We start from the raw sequence: 7569 nt of genomic DNA, 5'->3' as shown, positions 1-7569 counted from the left end.
TTTTCTGTGAATAGATTGTGTGTGTGTGTGTGTGTGTGTGTGTGTGTGTGTGTAATGAAAAACATGTCCATTCTGCAATTGTCATTATACATTGTTCTCTGTCCTTCTGCAAGTGACTGCATTATATTTCATCCTGTGGCTCGACCGTGATTTCCGTGTTCAGTCCCCTCTCTTGGACACTGGGTTGTTCCTGTGTCCGACTGCAATACACAACACTAAGTAAATCTTGGCTTCCCTTCAGGATTATTTCCCCAGAAGAGATCCCTACACGTAGAATTGTACTTTGCTACATACTATTACACTGCCTTCCAGAAACCCCTTCCCACGTCCCACCGGCAGTGAGAGGGCATCCCCACCTCCCTTCACAGCCCTGTGTAGTAGAGCCTGTCTTTCCCCTGAGGTTTTAACTAACAGTTGGAATATCAGCTGATAAAGGCTCATAGGTATAACCTCTGCCCCCCACCCCAAAGAATTTCAGCGACCGCAAGGGCTCTCGGGAAGAGGCACACCCTCCAGGAAGCAAAGGAGCAGAGGTAAGATGATAAGGAGTGAAGGCAAGGAGGCTAAGCTCGAGCTGGGGCTTTGCTGCAGATCCCTGGCCCCTAGATTTAGAAGCCAGCTCTGAGGGAGCCTCGACACATTGGAGCCTGGTGTTGGCCAGCTGACACAGGGCTTGTCCCCTCCGGGAATCATCTCAGAGGCCTTGTCGGCTGAGAACAGATACATCCCTGCCCAGCCTCAGCAGGAGAGGCCCCCAGAAGCAGAGTCCCCCAGCTGGGCTTGCCCACACCTGAGCTTAGCCCCACCTGGGCTTACCTGCTACAGTGGCAGGGCGGGGAGGGCCCAGCCCAGCTTTCTCCAGCTTCCTCCTCTGGCCAGACAGGAAGCTGGCGGAGGTGGGCCCACCCTTTAAGAGCAGAAGTCCACATGAGGAGCATGTGAGCGCCCGTGCTGGGGCCCTCATGATCCTGGTGAGGCGATGGCCCCATGACCTTGCCCCCAGGCCAGAAAAGGAAACCAGGGCCCCATGTTGCCAGGCTGCTCAGTGTGGGATCCCATGAAAGGAGCCTTGAGATCTGAGAGAGATGGGGGAGCTAGAACTTTCCCTTTGAAGTGACCCTCCCCCCGGCCAGTCCTTCCCCTGCTAGAAATGTCAGCATGGTTTGCATAATTGAGACAATTGGACATAATCGTTCTTTCAGAAGCCCCTCATCAGGCGGGCAGTGCCAGGGCCCCAGGGAGCCCGGAGAAGGCAGCACATGGCACTAATCACCCGTAATCCTTTCTCAGATCATCTGAGGTTGAGCCAGAGGTCGAGGTGAACTCCACCACAAATGCAGTGTGAGTCCCACATGACTCCCGTCCCCATCGGGGTGCTCCTAACCCCCACTCGTCCCCGCACTACCAGCAGCCTGCATGAGCCGTATCCACAGTCACCCTAAAACTGCCGTAGGGGTATGCTGTAAGGATGTGCACATTCATTCCAACTTTCAGCAAGCTTTCTCAGACTAGCAAGAAAGAGAAAACCCAAACCTTGAAATTCTCCTGTCCACAAGCCTCTTGGCGGGGGGCCGGGTTCCCCACGCACCTGTAGGTCTCCTGGGCTGCTTCCCTCATCTCCCAGAGGAGTGGACAGAAATGCAGACAGACTGGATGCAAGTTCCCATTTTACAGATGAGACACTGAGGCCTCTGAGTGAGCACGTGAGGTGGAGCGGGAACGTAAGTTCACCCCATCGAGCCCTGGTGGGGGTGCATCCTGAACCTGGGACCGTGTCCCGACCTCAAGCTGCAGGAGACCATATCCACACCTGGAGGACACCCGGGGGCCCAGGGAGCCTCTGACCTCCAGAGGTGGATGCTAGACCGGGCAGGTGGACCAGGCCATTTTCTGGGGTGGGAGTGAGTCCTTTGTTTCATCAGCTTCCCTCAGGTCTGTGCCCACCAGAGGTTGACAACCTTGTCCCAGGAGAGTGGGCCCAGTGGGGGTGAAGTGCGACTTTGCCCATGTTTTGCAGGTGCACACAGCCTGGGGGCAGGGCAGCGCCCCCCCCCCGCCCCACCCCCAGTGGCAGCTCTGGCCCAGCACCACTGTTGTTTTCCTTGTAAACTCATGGTTGGCTCTAGATAGACTCACGGCTCTTAGCAGGAGTTCCTGCAGAGGTCAGAGGGCATCTGCAATGACAGTATTTTGGATGGCACAGGCTGAGACAGAATTACGGAGGCAGGGTGTTGCTGGGGTACCAAGAATCAAACTGAAAGTAGCTGGGAGGCCCCTTGTGGCAGGTGCTTGTCTTGTCTTCTCTGTGTCAGCCTCGAGCTCCAGCATGGCTACAAACTATGGAAACCCTGTGTTCCATGCCACGGAGCAGCCCATCTCAGCTGGCAGTCAATGCCTCTCCAGCCAATGGACGCTACGGTCACTAGTCAAACAGGCCCTTTCTAGGGTCAGACAACATGGACAGCATGTGATCCTGAGCCTTCCAAAAGTGAACAACCTTTCTCGCTGGGGCTGGCACAGTGAGGCAGGCAACCAGAACTGCCAAGTGCAACGTGGTGGCCCGAGCCACGTGTGGCAGCCCATCAGGAACTCCACGTTCATCCAGTCTGGGATGAAATATGCTCCAGGCATACAACAGTCAAGATGGCCAAGACTTTATACTGACTACATGTTGAGAAAATATTTTGGATGTTTTGGGTTGAATAAAATGTATTATTAATTTTTTTTTTTTTTACCTGCTTCTACCTACCTGAAAACTAGAAAATGTAAAATGATGGTTGTGGCTCGCAACTATGGCTCACAGTATATTCCCGTTGGCTGGTGCTGAGCTGGAGCCGGGGAAGGGAGGGGATCCTGAGCGAATTCCCATATTCAGGAGGTCTCCCCTTCGGGGCATGGCACCTGGAAGAACCTGGTGCTGGGAGACAATACACAAGAACTATGGACACGCGGTTGGTGTGTGAAGATTATTACGTGTCCAGTGAGCATCTGAGCCAATGATAATGGCACTGATAATCGTGACGAGGAAGATACACCGGGCAGTTAACTGCTGCCAGGTCCTGCCACTTGGATAGTGACCTACTCGATTGGTCAGCCAGCCTTGGAGGTGGTGCCTTTCTTATCCTGAGTAAGGAATAAAGGTGCCGAGGATCCTAGGGAACGTGCAGCTTGCCTGTGATCGCAGTTGGTGAGAGGAGCTAGGACAGTGACCTGTGTGGTCACCTGTATGGGCTCCTGCGAAGGCAGCAGCAACCAGGCGGCAGGGAAGTCAGCACTCGCATCTGTTTCCAGGGTCTTGGTTTGGGTTCCCCTCAAAGGAGACTCTGAGCTAAGTCTGTGATGTTTCTCATCCTGCTCTGTGCCCTGAATTTCCTGACCAATAGTCAGACCTTGAGACTTGTTCGGATTCAGAAAGGATTTTTTGACAAGACTCACTGGTGTCATGTGTCCTTCCATCAGGAGGCACCTAATGTCCGCTTGTCTGTCTTTTGTGAGGTTGGGCGATCTTGATGACGATCGCCTAGAGCAATCACTAGAACTTGCAAAAGGGTGATCTTCAATTCTACTTTTCCTTCTTCATTTATTCACTGGAATTCACTTATGACGAGAGACTTCCTCTGACCAAATTGGTTAGTGTGGTTCACACAGGAAAGGCAAAAGGTTTTGGTTTCCAGAGTAATGAGTTGGTTCCCTGGCATCATCCCAAGGTGACTAATGTGTTTCTTTTTTCAGAGTGTCAGTATGTATGAGTTCATGATGGAAACGTACTTGACGCATTTCATCTCACAGCAGTAACTTTCTTACTGTTGTTCAAATTGTCCTAATTTCACATGGGCTCTTGAATCCTTCTGGCACGACACCAGGGGTCTCCGAGAGCACCCTTGATATCTGGAATGAAAAGGTGTTTCACGCTTATCGGGCACATTTCTTGCCTAGACCTGAATGTGGCCATTTGTCTGAGGAGTATTTTTAAATACCATTTTAGTGGGAAAGGTGCTTAGAAACTAGTATCTGCTTCTGAATTGAATTGTTTCTAGTCCCTGCAGTTGGCAGAATGGTGATATTTTATATGTGTATATACATATAATATACATATGGTATACAATATATAATAATTATATAGTATAATTATATATAATAATTATATGTAACATAATTATATATAATATATGAGATATATAAGAGAAAATGCATCGTGAGTTCACATTGATAGTTCCAATTCCAATTTAGAAACACAGCTAATTTACTTAATGTCCTGATTTTATATCTGTGTCTCTTTTTGCTTATGCTGAGTCTTATTCCTAATGACATTAACATAATTTCTCTCTTCCTTTATCCTCGGTGTAGTTTCAGAGCAACAATGCCAATATTACCATTAATAATACAATTACTAAATGCAGTTTCAAACATTGTTTTGTTGTTCATTTTGACCTTAGGTATATCCTTTTCAAGTTTTAAAATTACTTAAAATGATTCTTCTCTGCATTATTCTGCAAACTTTATACACAATTAGGTTCATTTATTTAATTTTCCTTCGGATTTTTAGAAATTGGTTTTTCAATTTACTTTTGTTTTATAATTTTATAGAACATATTATTGCAAAACCAAAACTGCAGATAAGATTTGTTCAGATCTGGCTATTGTATCTCTCTCTCCCCCTTGTCCTTCCCTCTCTACAAGTAAAGTAAAAAAAATTTTTTTTATCTTTCCATTTTTAAATATTAGTGCATAATATTAATTCCATATATATGTATATATATGTGTGTGTGCATATATATATATATGTATATATACATATATATATCCCTCCTCCTCTTTTTCACATAGACGGAAGAGTACTTTGTGTCTTCATTTTTCCTGGGAGTTACTTAGCCACTCGTTTCTTTTTGTAGTTATATAGCCTAAATCTTTGGGTAAATGAATGAAAATTGATTCAGCCGAATGGACACTCAGGTGGTTTTCAGTCTTTACAGGTCTCATAGCAATAAAAAGCCATGCCATACAGTCTTTTGTGTTTTGCCAGTAATCTTTAGGCTAGATTCCTAGAGGAGAGATGACTAGAATTAACAGTAAATGCACATGTGATTTTGCTAATATTGCAAAGTTCCCCTCCATACAGGTTACCACTATGTGTTTCCACCAGCATTTTATGAAAGTTCTTGTTTCCCCACTGCCTCATCTACAGAATATGTTGTGAAACTTTGGGATGTTTGCCAATCCGATTAAGAAGTGGTGTCTCCGTGTAATTTTGGTCTGTAGTTCTCTTTTCTTGGGATGCCCTTGTCTGATTTTTGGATCAGGGTAACACCGGCCTCATAGAATGAGTTGAGAAATGTTCTCCCTCTTCTGTTTTCTATAAGAGTTGGTGAAGGCTTAGTACTAATTCTTCCTTATAAGTTCAATAGAATTTTCCACAGAAACCATCTGGGCCTGGGGTGTTCTTTGTGGGAAGTGTTAAAATTAATAGTTCAATCTCTTTACTTTTTTATTGATCTATTCAGATCTATTTCTTCTTGACTCAGTTTTAATAATTTGCGTCTTTGAAGGAATTTGTCTATTACTTCTGGATTTTCAATTTGTTGGCATGATATTCCCTTATAATATTTTTTATTTCTTAGGTCAATGGTGGTATCCCTTCTTTCATTCTTGATTTTAGTAACTAGAGTCTTCTCTCTCTCACACCCCCCCACCTGTCAATCTAGCTAAGGATTTGTCAGCTTTGTTGATCTTTTCAGAGAACCAACTTTTGGTTGTATTGATTTCTTCTTTTGTTTTTCTAGTTTCTATTATATTTCTTTCCTTTCTAGTCTTATTTCCTTTCTTCTGTTTGATTTGAGTTTAGTTTGCTCTTCTTTTTTTAGTTTTGTAAAGTTGAAGGCTAGATTGTTGATTTGCAGTCTTTCATTATTAAAGTAGGTGTCTAAAGTTATCAGTTTCCCTCCGCAACTGCTTTAGCTGCGTTCCATTAGTTGTGGTATGTTGTGTTTTCATTTTTGTTCATCTTAAAGTAGTTTCTAATTTTTCATGTGACTTTTTAACCCCTTGATTGCTTAAGTGTATGTATAGTTGTGAATTTCTCAAATTTCTTTCTGTTATTGACTTTGAATTTAATTCCACTGTGGTTGGAGAACTTAGTATGATTTCAATCCTTTTAAACTTATTTAGGTTTGTTTCATGGAGTAGCATATGGTCTATCCTGGACAATGTTCCATGTGAACTCAAGAGGAATATGCACTCTGCTGTTGGGTGGAGTGTTCTATTACATGTCTATAGGTCAGTGTCGTTTTAATTTGCATTTATGTTATTATGAGTGAAGTTGGGCACCTTTTCGTGTTTAGGTGCTATCTGCATTTCTATTTCTGTGAACTCTCCACATCTTCTGCTCATTTTTTAAATGGGATCTTTTTCTTTATTCTTAAAGCTTGTTCATATAAAGATGGTGAACTCGTGACTGTGATACGTGGCAAATCTTTTCCACCCTCTTGTCATTTGTCATTTAACTTCCTTTACTTGCCTTGGCCTCTTGCTTCCTTGCTATCCATAGTTCATCAATTTAATTCATCACTGACATCACCCTTTCTCTCTTTTTTAAAGTCTTTATTTTAATTCCAGTGAGTTAACATACAGTGTTACATTGGTTTCAGGTGCTCAACAAAACAAATGCACTCCTTAACCTCCACCACCTGTTTAACCCATCCCTCCGCCTCCCTCTCCTTTGGTGACCACCTGTTCGTTCTGCATAGCTGGGTCTGATTCCTGATTTCTCTCTCTCTCTCTTTTGTTTCCCTTTGCTCGTCTGTTTTGTTTCTTAAGTTCCACATATGAGTGAAATCATACGGTATTCGTCTTTCTCTGACTGACTTATTTTGCTTAGCATTATACTCACTAGCTCCATCCACGTCATTGCAAATGGCAAATTTTCATTCCTTTTTATGGCTAAATATATTCCAGTGTGTATATATACCACATCTTCTTTATCCATTCATCAATCAATGGACAGTTGGGCTACTTCCATATCTTGGCTATTGTAAATAATGTTGCTTTAAACATAAGGGTGCATGTATCCCTTTGAATTAGTATTTTTGTATTCTTTGGGTAAATACCCAGTAGTGGGATTGCTGGGTCATAAGATAGTTCTATATTTAACTTTTTGATGAACCTCCATATTGTTTTCCAGAGTGACTGTACCAGTTTGCATTCCCACTGACAGTGCACGAATACTCCTTTTTCTTCACATCCCTGCCAACACCTATTGTTCCTTGTGTTGTTGATTTTAGTGATTCTGACAAGTGTGAGGTGATATCCCATTGTAGTTCTGATTTGCATTTCCCTGATGGTAAGTGATGATGCACATCTTTTCGTGTGTCTGTTGGCCATTTGTATGTCTTTGGAGAAATGTCTGTTCATGCCTTCTGCCCACTTTTAAATTGGATTATTTGTCTTTGGGTGTTGATTTGTATGGGTTCTTTATATATTTTAGATGCTAACCCTTTATCAGATATGACATCACCCTTTCTGGGCTGTGCAGAGGTGTGGGAATGACTCAGATATGACTTCCAAGGTTCATAG

Source organism: Ursus maritimus, unplaced genomic scaffold, assembly GCF_017311325.1.
Source record: "Ursus maritimus isolate PB19 unplaced genomic scaffold, ASM1731132v1 scaffold_27, whole genome shotgun sequence".
Classification (NCBI taxonomy): domain Eukaryota; kingdom Metazoa; phylum Chordata; class Mammalia; order Carnivora; family Ursidae; genus Ursus; species Ursus maritimus.
Note: the sequence above shows the minus strand (reverse complement) of the source record.